Here is a 15,571-nt window from a genome sequence, read left to right on the forward strand (position 1 = left end):
AGACTAAAATGTTTTCCACGTCTTTCTCGTTAAGAAAAAGGACTAAAAGGACACAATGTCGAGAAAAAAGACATAATGGCGAAAATAAAAAAATACAATGATAAATAAAAAACATAATAGATTGCAAAATAAAACACAATGCTGAACAAAATATAACACAATGTTGAGTAATATAACACAATATGAAGAAAAAAAGACACAATGGCAAGGAGAAATGTCGAGGAAAACAGATCATTGTGTCTTTTAATTTATAATTGTGATTTTTATTTATTTTCGTTATTGACTGTTTCTTTTTTCGTTGGCATTCTGTCTTTTTTTCTTGATATTGTGATATATTTATTACTCAGAATTGTGCTATTTTGCTTCGAGTTGTGTAATGTCTTTTTGATTAGGCAAATTGGAAAAATAAATGATCCCTCATTTTGTGTATTGAACGATAATAATGCCACCTTTAAAAATCACTACCAACGGTCCAACCTTTCAACTATTTTTGTCTCAATGAACCTCCATTAGAAAACACTTAACGTCGTTAAGCTTTTTTCGAGTTTCAAAACGATGTTTTAAGGATTTTGATCGGAAGAATGTTATGAGTCAACTGATGTAAAACTTATCTCGAAACTCTGATTCAAAAGACTTGAATTTTATTAATTGGAAATTCAAACGCCCGAATTGAAACATTGTTTCATTGTATGAATCATCGTTTCGAGATAAGTTTTACATAGTCGACTCGTATCATTCTTTCGATCAAAAGCCTTAAAACATCGGCTTGAAACTCAGAAAAAAGATTAACGACGTTAAGTGTTTTTTAACGGATGTCCATTGAGATAAAAATAGTTGAAAGATTGGACCGTTGGTAGTAATTTTATTGTCGGCCAATACACAAAAGGTAAGACTATTTAATTTCAATTCGTCTTTTATTTATTATTGTGTTTTTTTTGTTATTGTGTCTTTTTCTCGACATTGTGTCTTTTTCGGGTTTTTTTGAACGAGAAAGACGTGAGAAACATTTTTGTCTTTTTTTTTCGTTTTTGATTTATATTTTGAGTTATGTTTTTTTTTATTATTTTTCTTGAATTTTTTAGATGGTTTTTTTAGGCAAAAAATCATTCTCGCACTTCTCATTTTTGTTAGGTTTTAACAAGATTATCAAAGCCATAAAATACCATTTTTATGAAAAAAATGCAGCGGAAATAAGTTTTAAATCTTGTTAATATGATGAGTATAAAACCGATTTTATACATGCAAAACAAAACCCGGATCCAAATACGAAATACATACTTACTGTTGGGACCAGGATTCTTGATTCTTGTAGATAAGCTACTTTTGACGACTATTTCCAGGAATAAAGATCTTTTGTGGATAAAGGATCCTCAACAGTTAATACCTAGCTGAAGATTTGGTCAAAGCATTGAAGATTATAGACACTGGAAGGAGTTACAACTCATTTATAACAGTAATATACAAGTCATAACCACTCCAAAATTCTCGCCAGGACAGTTAATGCTCTTTATGGCTAGTTATTATTTAATTATCCTTCTTGTAACTATATATATTGAGTTGTAGCTGATCATAACACACAACACTTTAGCACTAAGAACTTATAGCAAACACTTTGTACTCATGATCGGCTATAATTCCACCATTTGTAATCTTTTCAAGTTCAATATAATCGGTAGTGATAGTTTTCACTACCCGAGGTTTTTATGCCGACGGGATACTAGTTACCAATGGTTTTTCCTCGTGTTCATTTTCTAGAATTGTCATTTTCGTTCATATTGTTCATATTAGCACCATTCCCCACAAACTAATTTGGTTACTTGATCCTTAGACCGATTTTTGACCAAACCAATTTGGCGCCCACCATGGGGCCTTTGGTGCTTTAATCACAAAAAATCCTTACCTTTATTCAATCCCTACTATCACTCACTCAATGGCCTCTCAAGGAAAAGCTGTTCCCACAACTGATGCTTCAAGTGTCTCGGCTCAAATGGATTTACCACCACTACCTAGCTCTACGAAGCCACAAAAGGCCACAACTGTTGCTTAGAAGAAGGTGACTGCTGTTTTCTCCGGACCAAAATCCACTATTGTCTCTCAAACGGTAACTGCTAACAATGATGTTTCTGTTTTATGTTCATAGATGAAGAACTATATGGAGCAGCAGAACAAGACCAACCGAGAGGATCCTTCGTGAGATCGAGGAAATCAAGAGAACTAAGAAGAATGCTGTAGACACAAGTCCTATCATGCTGAAAATGCTTGACTTCAGCACTCCGGATTTCCCGGGTTAAAGGTGTCCACCATCCACTTATTCTAAAATGCTTCAATCACCATTCGCAAGGATCCTCGGCCTTCCAATCCAGACCCTCAGGATTCCGTCAAGGATCCTCCACCCACCAACTTCAAGGATCCTCCGTCTTTCAACCAGGATTCTTGGGTTTCCAAACAGAATCCATCATCCACCAGCATCCAGAATCCTACTATCCTTATGGGAAGGAACCTCTGAAGGAACCATGATCCAGGCCACTAGAGGTCCATGAAGGCGACTTAATACCCATGCAAACCACTGCTCCTGCTAGACCAACTCTTGATGTTGAAACAGTGTACCCAGAGCGCAGCCATGGAGCAAGATCTTTTGATCACACAAGTGGTAACATTTATGATAATATATCTTTTGGCACTAATCATGGTGGTATGCAGGATACCGGGGTCAACCAAACCATAGCCCGTGAGTTACAAAAGCTCAAGGATATGATATCAAGTGTACCAGGAGTCATCAAATCCATTCCCGAATTACCAGCAGGAAGCCATAACATATCCAGGTTCTCTCCACCAATTTGTGATGCTGAGATACCAAAGCGCTTCACTGCCCCTAGTATGAAGTTATATGATGGATCCACGGATCCTGAGGAATATGTGGCCTTATATCGTGAGAGAATGGAAATTAACCCAATCCCAGATAGATTGAAAGAAGCTTACCTGTGTAAGGGCTTTGGCTCAACCCTCACTAGATCCGCCCTTAAATGGCTGCTAAGTCTTCCTCCTTATTCTGTTACTTCATTTTCTCATTTGATCAATCTATTTAATAGTCAGTTTTCATGCAGTAGATCATTTGAAAAATTACTAGTGATTTATATAGAATTGTCCAACCTCGTGGGGAACCCCTTAGACAGTTCCTTACTAGGTTTAGAAGAGAGGCCTTGGAAATTCCAAATCTGGATGTCCCAACAGCTGTTGAGGCATTCAAAATGGGATTACAAAAGGACTCTTTATTTTACCAAGATTTTGTTATGACCCCTTGCAGGAACTTAGATGTAGTCCGAAACAGATCTTTAAGATTCATCAGGTTAGAGGAGGATCAAAGAATACAAGATCAACTAAATACTCCGGCAAAGAGTGAAATTCAAGACAAGAAACAAGGGTCCTACTTCAGGAATAACGACTCCAAACCATACTCCAAACCAAATGGCTAGAAGATAAACGCTGTGGAGGATGATGAAGATTGCCCAAGGATATCTGATTACTGCTTCTCTGTAGATATGGGAGGAATAATGCTTGATGTTAGGAGCTTGGGTGACAAAGCGAGATGGCCGAGGAAGAATGAGAAGGCGCCTCCTCCAAAAGACAAATCCAAATGGTGCGTTTTCCACGAAGACTTCGGCTACATGACAGAAGACTGTATCGCCTTGAGAAGGGAGATCAGCTACCTCCTCAGCAAAGGCTACCTCAAGGAGCCGTTCGGAAGAAAGAAGTCAAGGACCCAGGATCCCGAGCCGGTCCCAGAAAAGGCTGCTCCACCTCCTCCGAACGGTCAAGTTATCAATGTATCTTTGGAGGTTCTGACATATGTGGGACTTCGTATTCTGCTGCGAAAAAGCATGCCAAAGAAAGCAAATTGGAGAATGGTGAAAGGCTGATCAGGACTTCTACAACGGTCGAGCAAAAAGTCATCTCTTTTGATGAGGATGATCGGGTCACCGTCCAGGATCCTCATCATGACGGTTTAGTCATTACCTTGTTTATTTCTAACCATTATGTTCGCAGGATCCTCATTGATGGCGGGAGTTCAGTCAACATTATACAATTAGAAGTGCTAAGGAAAATGAATATTCCAGAATCGGAAATCGTCCCGAGATCCTCAGTTCTTGTAGGTTTCAGTGGAGAAACGAAGAATACATTGGGGGACATCAAACTACCCATATATATAGAGGGAGTAAATTCTATTCAAAAATTTTGTGTTATCGATTCCTTGTCTTGTTGCAATGTTATTCTTGGCAGGCCGTGGATACACGAAATGAATGCAGTCCCCTCTACTTACCACCAATGTGTAAAGCTGCCTACCCCATGGGGAATAGCGAAGATCGAAAGTGATCAGCAAGACGCTAAGGATTGCTATACTTCTTCAATGAAGCCTACAAAAAAGCTGAGGGAAGCATAGCAATTACAGAAAGCGAGAAGAAATGTCATGTAGACTAGGGAACAAGACTCTAAGGAAGTGGTCTTGCACCCAGAGGATCCTGACGGCAAAGTCCTAATAGGTGTTGAAATACAAGATTCCATTGAGAAGGATCTAGTATCCTTCTTACAAGGAAGAAAATCAACCTTTGCGTGGAAGCACGAAGACATGACAGATATTTATAAAGATGTAATAACCCATAAACTTGGAATTGATCCTTCTTTCAGGCCTATTCACCAAAAGAGAAGGAAATTTGCTCTGGAAAGAAACGCGATCATCCAAGAAGAGGTACGGAAATACTAAAGAAATGCAGGTGCTACATATCAGAGACTAGTCAATATGATGTTCAAGGAACAATTGGGAGATACCATGGATGTCTATATCGATGATATGGTGGTAAAGTCAAAGAAGGCGGAAGATCACCTCAAGGATTTGGAAGTAGCGTTTGACATCCTTGACAAGTACAACATGAAGCTAAATCCTGCTAAATGTGTATTTGATGTCAAGGCCGGAAAATTCCTTGGGTATCTGGTAACCAAAAGAAGGATAGAGGCAAGTCCAGAACAGATTCAGGCTATCTTGAATCTCAAGTCCCCAACGAACGTCAAAGAGGTACAAAGATTAACAGGAAGGGTGGCAGCACTTAACCGGTTCATTTCAAATCCTCAGAGAAGTGTAAAGATTTCTACGACATCCTGAGGAAAAACAAGAAATTAAAGTGGACGGAGAAACATGAGGCTGCCCTCAGTGCTCTAAAGGACTACTTATCCTCGACCCCCGCTTTGATGAAGCCTGTGAATGGAGAACCATTGATCCTTTATCTAGCTGTTTCCCTCATTGCTTTAAGTGTTGTCTTGGTAAAGGATCACGAAGGTAATCAACATCCTATTTACTATGTTAGTAAAAGTCTCCTCGATGCCGAGTCCAGGTACTCTCATCTACAAAAACTTATTCTTGCTCTAATCATGGCTTCAACTAAGTTAAGACATTATTTTGAAATTCATACTATTATTGTAAAAACTAATTATCCCATAAAGAATGTCCTTAGAAAACCGGAAATGTCGGGTAGAATGGCCAAGTGGGCTGTGAAACTAAGTGCGTATGATATTCAATATGAGCCTAGAAACGCAATCAAGTCACATGCCCTAGCAGACTTTGTGGCTGATTTCAGTAGTGATATAGAGGAACAAGCCTATCTTGAAGTTCAACATCTTGAAGAAATCAAGGATCCTTGAATACTCTTCACTGATGGAGCCTCAAACGTTTAAGGAACAGGATTGGGAATACTACTAAAATCGCCACAGGGGGGCATACTACCCCACTCAATAGCTTGTGAGTTCCATGCCACTAACAATGAAGCAGAATACGAGGCACTCATTGCAGGTATACAACTAGCCAAAGGTATGAGAATCAGGTATCTTCAAATTTTTGTAGATTCATTATTAACTGCTAATAATTTTAATGGCTCATATGTAGTCAAAGGTGGAAAGTTAGTTAAATATTTAGATATAGTTAAGGATCTTGTAGGATCCTTCGATTATTTCAATATTACACAGGTACCGAGAGAAGAAATGCCGGGGCTGATGCCTTAGCAAACCTAGCTTCAGCCTTGAAGTTCCCTGAGAATACAAAAATTCCCATTATTCATGTCTTATCTCTGGCAATCGAGGAATACAAGGCATTGGACGTAGAAGGGAAGATTCTCATAGATCCTGAGGATCATCCTCGGGATCGTTCATCTTGGATCCTTCCAATAATTGCGTACATCCAAAAGGGAAAAATCCCGGAAGGCGAAAACCCCAGGGCTTTCAAAGCCAAGGTATCACAATATACTATTATACATGATATGCTATACAAGAAATCCCTTGCAGGTCCAAACTTAAAATGCATAGAAGAATCCGAGATTTAGGAAGTGCTAAAGGATTTCCATGAAGGAGATTGTGGCAATCATACAGGGGGCATAGCATTATTCTCCAGGATCCTAAGGACTGGATACTTCTGGCCTGCTATGAAGAAAGATGCTATGGAATACTCAAGGAAGTGCGATGCTTGTCAGAGGCATGGCAACTTCCTATATCAGCCGACAGAACCCTTATACCCCATTGTCTCCTCATGGTCATTCATGAAATGGGGAATTGACATAGTAGGCAAACTCCTTACAGCTCCATGGGGGAAAGTCTTTATGTTAGCTATGACGGATTATTTCTCTAAATGGATTGAAGCTGAGGCATTTCCTCAAGTCAGGGAGAAGGAAGTTATATCCTTTATTAAGCGTAATATTATTACTAGATTTGGTATCCATTCTGAAATTATTTGTGATAATGGTTCCCAATTTATTAGGAAAAGAACTACTAACTTTTGTGACAGCTGGGGAATGAAGATAATCACTTCAACACCAGTCCATCCACAAGCAAATGGCCAAGCAGAATCAAACAATAAAATCATAATCAACAACTTGAAGAAGAAGCTTGGAATAAAGAAAGACAAATATCCTAAGGAACTGTGATAACCAAATTTTTCTATATATAATAATATGTAAGAAGAGTAGCATTTATCCCAATAATCATCCTTTTAAATAATAATTGTATTATATAACACAAAATAAGGATAAATTAAGTTTCAAAATGTTTTCAAGCTTGAACGTCTCTAATAGTTTCTAATTAAATCAAAATATATACACACAATTTGATAAATGACGTCCAAATTATGAACTAATATTTAAATAATAATAATAATAATAATAAACAATAGATAATTATAAGGATTCATACCAATCTAGACAAGGCAACGTGGGGAGTTATAATCCATCTTTTTTATGAGTCATCTATTTTAGATATTGATTTGTTAATATCCGTACATCAACTCACCTTGGCCATCAAGTAAAATCTGGATATAAAAGCAAAGCTTGGCCTTCAATATAACATATATCCCTACAACAAATTATTTAAATTCCGATGGAGAGTCAAGTTTTCTAAATGAACCCACACCGCAAATAAATACCCTTACTACTAATCTTCACCGGTATGCGACAAACTTGTGAAGTCGGAATATTCAGAAGTATTATATAGAACTCAAGGCAAGTTCCTACCAACTTACACTTTTCCGGGAAACCGATATAAAGGCAAGGAACAAACAGTGGCCTTGTTCACCATCCTCACTCCATAACACACCCGCCATCTTTGAACCACTATGCGACATCACAGCGAAACTGGCGTTAACCGACAAACTTTCTTTGTATCACCACCGTCGTTAAACTTAAACGTAAGGTAACACCAACTTCGTTAACTATCATTAACTATCTTCACCTTGTTAATAATACCCGGTCATGTCGTCATGTTCAGAAAGTTCTTGTAGAACTCAAAACCTTTCCGGCCAACCCGCTCATTTTCTTCTTCAAAGTGTTGAAGAAGAAGGCTTAAAGCCTTAAAGTAAGGTTTATTTTATTATCTTCTAATTTCATATGATCCTAGATTAATAGTTAAGCATAAAAAACTAATAAACACTTGGTCAGAAGTTCGAAACTCATTCCTTGTACCTTCTCTCATTTATTTTTGAGACCCTTGAACCATGCAACTAAATATAATTTTAAATATGAGTAAATTATTCACCATAATTTAAATTATTGAAGAATATAAACTTTTGTTAAAAAGAGATATCAGTCCATTTCTAGATAATTAGATATTATGAATCTTAGTTTTTGAAAAATAAAAATAACAATTAGAAATTAGAAATATGAATGGCATAAATTATGAATTAAATAGGGTAAACATAAAAACTTGTAATATATAGTCTTGGGCTGGTTCTTGTTATATGCCATCTTTGCTTATTTATATTGTATCAAAACGGAGTGGAATTTTATCATTAAATAGTAATTTAAATGCAATATATATATATATATATATATATATATATATATATATATATATATATATATATATATATATATATATTCTGTACATGTTATATATAACATGTTTAAATTGATTTTGCATATATCGGTTTTTGAATATCACTCGTATGTAGATAACTAAAACACTCGCAAACAAATTATTATTACTTTGGAACTTTAAAGGTATAGATCCTTACCTCCACTCTTCATTACTTTCATATTCAATTGTTATAAACCCATTAGTTCATATACTTTGGAAACTCCGCAAATTTGAAATATCGATTCAGTTGACTTTCCGTCGAATTCCTAGTCTGACAATAATAATAAATCTAGCTGGACGTCATGCGATAGATATGTTAATTGTACTCATTATGTTCCGATATATGTTATGATAAACTATTTGCTATGAGTTATGTGAATAAGATCATTTGTATTCTGATACCCTGAGTGCCGCTTCTCGTAGAGTGTCCCACAAGCATGTTGTTGCGGCATCGACAACATGTGCACCACCCGTGACGGTGAGATCAGTTCACGGCGTCTCATAAGTACACGTGTGGTACATATAGCTATTAGGAGGCGTATGGATCGATCCTAGAATATGATTAAAGAGATGGATAGCGTGTATGCCAACTTGCCATCTCATGTGATAAATATGCAGGAATAACTACCTGTATGTTGTCACTTTTATGTTCGCTCATGGGTACATCCGTATGATACAATTTAATTTGTATAATAAGATTACTTTATATAGTATCAGTTACCGTAAATTCAATATAATTATGTTTCATTAAATCATTAATTGTTTGAGCCTATAATTCCGTACTGAGCATTTAGCTCATTCCGTTATTTATATTTTTGTATACAGGACCGCAGATTACATTGGACGGGATTAAGAGAGAAGAATAAAACATCAAGATTATAATAAAATATCTTTTAATCATGCTAGTTGTAAACTAGCCTTAAGTTTGCTTTGTTTAATGTATTATACCTTTGACATGTAAATAAATAAAATTATATCTTTTGTTCAGAAACCATATTTATTGTGACACGTCAGCCCATCCGGGCCGGGGTGTTACAGGAACCACCCTATGTGCTTTGACCAGATAGGACAACTCCAAAGAATGTCACAGGACAAACACCGTTCTCATTAGTCTTTGGAGCTGAAGCAGTGATCCCTACCAAAATGGTGTATCCAACAGCCAGAACAAGCATCTGCGATCCTCAGACGAATGAAGAGAATTTTGTCCAAGACTTAGATACCGTAGAAAAACTTAGAGATCAAGCAAGATTCAGGATGGTAGCCTACCAACAGAAGATAGCAGCACCCAAATGGGAAGGGCCTTACTTGATGAATATGGAAGGGGACATGCTCCCAAGAGCTTGGAATGCAATTCATCTAAAAAGATATTTCTGCTGATCAGGATCTTGGATCCTATTAAACTTCTTCAGGCCATTACTTGGTAAAATTTTACTTTGTCCATATAAATTATGTTAGATTTTTGTTTTGTCATGTTGCAGAAATGCCGAGCAATAGGGCCCTTAAGTGGAAAAAACGGGTTGGCCAACTCTCTCCTAAGTTTAATCGGCCTTGTCGCTAGGTTTATAAGGTCTTTACCTTATCCCATGAAATTAGGGTTTTCACACCCTCGCCTGGAGTGAACGATTATCCGGGTATGATTGGAGGCTGTGGGTACAGTACACTATACGTGGCTGACAATTTCATGGCTAAAAATCATATCTTGGATCCTAAGAATTAAATGGTAGACGTACCATATGCATAAGTTAAGGTCAACGCCGGGTTAGGCTCGTCATCGCGTTTATTTTGGCCAACGCCAAGTATCGGCTCGTCGCCCGTATTTATTGGGCTTGTCCCCACGTTTTATTGAGCTTGTCCCCATGTTTTATTGGGCTTGTCCCCACGTTTTATTGGGCTTGTCCCCGAGATGGTTGGATTTAGATCCAACTTTTCTAATTATTCTGTTCTCTTTTGGTTACTTATTTTAACATGTAAGCAATTCAAGAAGTACTATAAGGATTCAAGATCCTCTATCCTAGCAACACAGAAGACAAAACGGAAACCAAAAAAGTTATATTATCAACTAGCAAATCAAAAGTTGACCTGGGCTTCTCCAGCAACAAGTGGACCATCCACCCGGGTCAGGCCTTTACAAAATTATCATATGTCTATGCAGAAATTAAAAAGAAAAAGGCGGTTAAGACTTCATCCCCAAAAAGCTGAGGATCCCTCCACCCTAACCACCTTTTATAATTGTCTTTAGGATCCTGAGAATTACTACTACTACTACTGTTCGAACATAAACCACCAACAAAAAACGATTAAAGCATCATAAAAATGGGCTCCAGCCTTGTCTTCATATCCATCATCGCCCATTTCCCCGCTCATTCCTTCACCACGCTATCATCACCAACATCCTTGATCCCCACCTATCGCCGGAATAGTGTTTTTAATCTAGAATGAAGAATGGTTATAAGGCGCCTCAGTGCTATAACCTAGGGATAATAATGAGTCAGCAGGCAATGGTCAAATCATTTTATGTCCAACGATTGCGATTCGAATTCTTGGGATAAACATGACAGCTATTATCCATTCACACCTATCATGTTTGGGGGCAATTATTGGGTCCAGGATTCTTGATTCTTGTGGATAAGCTATTTTTGACAACCGTTTCTTGGAATAAAGATCCTTTGTGGATAAAGGATCCTCAACAGTTAATACTTAGCTGAAAATTTGGTCAAAGCATTGAATATTATAGACATTGGAAGGAGTTACAACTCATTTATAATAGTAATATACAAGTCATAAGCGCTCCAAGATTCTCGCCAGGACAATTAATGCTCTTTATGGCTAGTTATTAGTTAATTATCCTTCTTGTAACTATATATATTGAGTTGTAGCTGATTACAACACACAACACTTTAGCACTAAGAACTTATAGCAAACACTTTATACTCAGGATCGGCTATAATTCCACAATTTGTAATCTTTTTAAGTTCAATATAATCGGTAGTGATAGTTTTCACCACCCGAAGTTTTTAGGCCGGCGGGATACTAGTTACCAAGGGTTTTCCTCGTATAAATCTTCGTGTTCATTTTCTAGAATTGTCATTTTCGTTCATATTGTTCATATTAGCACCATTCCTCACAAACTAATTTGGTTACTTGATCCTTATACTGATTTTTGACCAAAACACTTACAAACACATGTAAGTCACTAGAAGTTCATGCATGTTAAGTCTACCTTTCAAAACCAAGAGAGGTGAAGGAGATGAATGAAAGGCAAGAACTTCAGTGGAGAAGCCCCTCAAGCTTGTATACCCCAAGCCTTGAACAAACACCCTTGTGTAGCTAGGAACCACACTTGAAAAATCTTCTTTCTTGCTCTTTCTCTTTGGCCGAATTCAATAAGAAAAAGGAAAGAATGGAGAGAAAATTTTGTGTCTTGTGAATTTTGAGAGAGAGAAAAGAGTTGGTTTGAATGCACCACATTTGAAACCAATTGAAACCATTGCATGTTGATATAACCAAGAAAGAAAGAGAGAGGGTTGCGTGTGTGTGGGGGGGGGGGGGGGGGGTTCTCTCCTTCTTTTCAAAATTCAAAATTTTATATTATAAAACTTTTAATGTTATATCTTTCATTTAAAACTTATGTTATGTAAAACAAATAAAATTGTTACATAATATAAGTTACATGCAAGATTAATTATGCCTTTCACAATGTTATTTAACCAACTTAAATAACATTATCTATATAGTATCTTCTCTAAAAAATAAATCATCCATATGATTTATTTATTTCACAATTACAATGTATTTAGAAATCCTTTCCAAATAACGTAAGTGTTATTATTTATTTACTATAAATCATATCATACATAAACAAATAATATTGGTGTTTGTCTAGCTTGTTATTGGGTATGACCCGACTTGGATCATAACGTACTAGCCACATCAAGTATAATATGTGTCTTGGGCAGACCGAGTCCAACAATCTCCCACTTGCACAAGATATATTGAAGATTGATGCAAGTAGCAAATACCGCCTAACTATGGTTTACTACCTCTAATATGCATGACGAAGTGCCATTCAATAACATCATCCACTTCAAGTCCCTTACTTGAAATGATTTAGGTGAAACTATCATTTATCCTTTTGTTACAGATGTCATGTCAAATCCAAAGACATAGAGTGTTCATCCTCTGTCGATTTAACTTTGCAGGACTTAGACATCTCACTCTCAACGAATAAGAGGGACAAATCCCCTTTTGACTACATATGTCTCTCACAATCACCTTGTACTATACCTGATCTTAGCCTTATGTACCGTCATATTTCAGAGCAGCGAAGAACTAAGTCAAAGTATAATATTTGGTGAATATCAAGACCCAATATATATCTCAGGTCAGAGGATACTATGTTATTCGCCTTTCCTCAAATTTACTATGATCAATCAAAAAAATTCCATGTAGTAACATTTGACAGCGGGCCAGTCCAATATTTATATCCCATAAATATCTATGAACCTTGGCAGCAACCTTTTGATCTATATTCATACCTTATGAATATCCACCAATCCAAGTTCATAATTGTCTTACCTTCATACTTGTTCCCATAAATATGAGCGACTATGGACATTTAGAATAATTAACTTATTCAAGGATTTAAATATGCTACAATGGAACATAACTCAAAATGTCATAATCATAAACCATAATCAAATGAATGAGCGAAAATAAAAATTGTTACGATATCCAAATACAAAATAGATCATATTTAATCACTAGAATATTGAAGTCCTAAGGCACAAGTGTCACTTCATGCTTTGGCCTTTCAATGAGCTTCGTGAGTGGATCCGCAATGTTTTGATCGATGTGAACTTTGCGAATACATATCTTTCCTTTCTCAACATAATCCCTTTTGTAGTTGAACCTCCGCTCAATGTGCCTCGTCTTTTGATGTGCACGAGATTCTTTGATTTGAGCAATCGCACCCTCGTTGTCACAAAAGATCTCTAGAGGGTCCTGAATGGTACGGACCACCCCTAGATCGGCAATGAATTTCCTTATCCACCCAGCTTCTTGTGCTGCCAATGAGGCGGTCCGATTATGTGGTAGACAATGCCACCACATCTTGTTTCGAGCTCTTCCAAGAGACTGCCCCACCATTCATAGCGAAAACATATCCCGATTGTGATCGAGAATCATCTTGATCGGTTTGGAAACTCGTATCCGTGTAACCCTTTACTACGAGTCCATCCTGTCGTAGGCTGTCGCGGTCTACTCAAAACAATTAATTTAAGACTTAAATACCTATAATAAGTACGGGTAAGTAAGGTCGTCTCCACAGGGATTCAAGGAAAGTGCAAGTTTATTTAATATATAACTAATTATTTAATCTAAGCGGACAGACGTCAAGCAGTTTTTAGAAAAAGATTTAATTAAAACTAATGAGTACTTAAAACGATTTGTAAACAATATAAATTAAAAGTATTCATTCTAAGTTCGAGTTTTGTGTTCCATACGTTAATCACAGATTCTCTCGTCTTTGGTGTTATAATAATTGCTAGTCCTATGGTTTGATTTATGATGACAAACGATACCCTAACCGATTTGTTGACACAAATGAACCCGGACTCTACAATTGTCAAATCTGTGTCTAGGACAACTAACTCAATGACAAGGTTTGATGATTTTAGTTCAATGACACAAGAGCTTAAACCCTAAATGTTGATGAACAACCAAACAAACGTTACACAAATCAATAATCGCAAACACAAACTTTAATCAACCAAATAACTAATTAAGCAAGACAAATTCATATAAAATCAATCAAGCTATAATCATTAAGCATAAGAATCTGATCATAACAGTATTTCACACAAAACCTTAGCCTAGAACGAACACACACGACTAGCCAGACATCGACATAATCGTTAAAGCACATATCTTGATGAACATACGATCAATGATGGAACCGAAAGCTTCGGGACGGCTGAAAGGCGTCCTAGAACACCTCTTCTGCCTCTGGAAGTCGTAATATGCCAAAAAAGGTCGAAAAAATCGTTTTTATAGTGAAAAACCTAAGTTTAGCCGACTTTAAGCATCTTCGCGTATCGCGAAGTTGCATGTCCTGCATCTTTGCGATACGCGAAGATGCAACTGGCATATTCAGATTTTTCTCATCCAGAAACATGAAATTCATATTATGGATTCCGTAACTCATTTTCTAAGCCGAGATATGCTCGTTTTACTAAAAGACACTTTCCTGGTAACCCATCTTGTTCATTTTTCACTTCGGCTTCAAGTTTCTCATCCAATCCTTTCCCGAATCCTTCTTAACCCTCAATACATGTTTCCCCATCCTTCCATCTTTTCGAGGCTTGCTTAATCTTCATCTGGATGGCTCTGAATTAGCTCGTTTAAGCTCCTTAACTTCCAATGTCCTGAAAACACATAGCAATGCTTGAAGTACCAATGTTCATTCATTTATTAACCTAAATATAACTAATTAATATATAAAACTAACTAACTTTTACCCAACCATCACATCCCCACACTTATCCTTTTACATCCCGAAAAAGACTTTGCAATGGAATCAGAATCAGAGATCATTCTCAAAATACTTCATAAATTATCTTAATTAAGCATAAAGAAGACAAAAAAACCACGATTGCGACCCACGCCTTAATACTTACCAGGAAAAATAAGTTGCGACAGTTTTATTAGTTCATATGATTAAAATGGAACCCATACCTCAAAGCCCTGAAGCCGCCTTACCATGCTTCGTTATAGTTTTACCGAACCAGACCACCCCAAATTGACTTAAACCTTAAGATTAGACGATCAATATTTTGCACATTTGTACAATTTTTCAAGCCCATATGTAATAGCTAAGACAATCTTGGATATTTTTATCGAACCAAAACCTAAACTTAAGCATTAAAGTCTACCAAAATGGCCATTAGATACGATTAAAGTACAATTAGGTAACCAACTAGTAAACAGCCCCCACTACATGACATGCCCCCGTTATCAAGCAATACCCCGAAATCCATCACCATACGTGAGTAGGCACGAATTCATCTGTAGGGCTTACATATGACGTGTCCCGTGTGATCCGTTTCTTAATGGTAATGAGACGCGAGCACGGGGACCCCATATAACTAACAGCGTGGATGATCAAGTCAGTAGTGAATTTGTACTTTTA

This window comes from Bidens hawaiensis, unplaced genomic scaffold (genome assembly GCF_021521415.1).
Source record: "Bidens hawaiensis isolate Kalapana, Puna unplaced genomic scaffold, B.hawaiensis_p1.1 tig00039075_1, whole genome shotgun sequence".
Taxonomy (NCBI): Eukaryota; Viridiplantae; Streptophyta; class Magnoliopsida; order Asterales; family Asteraceae; genus Bidens; species Bidens hawaiensis.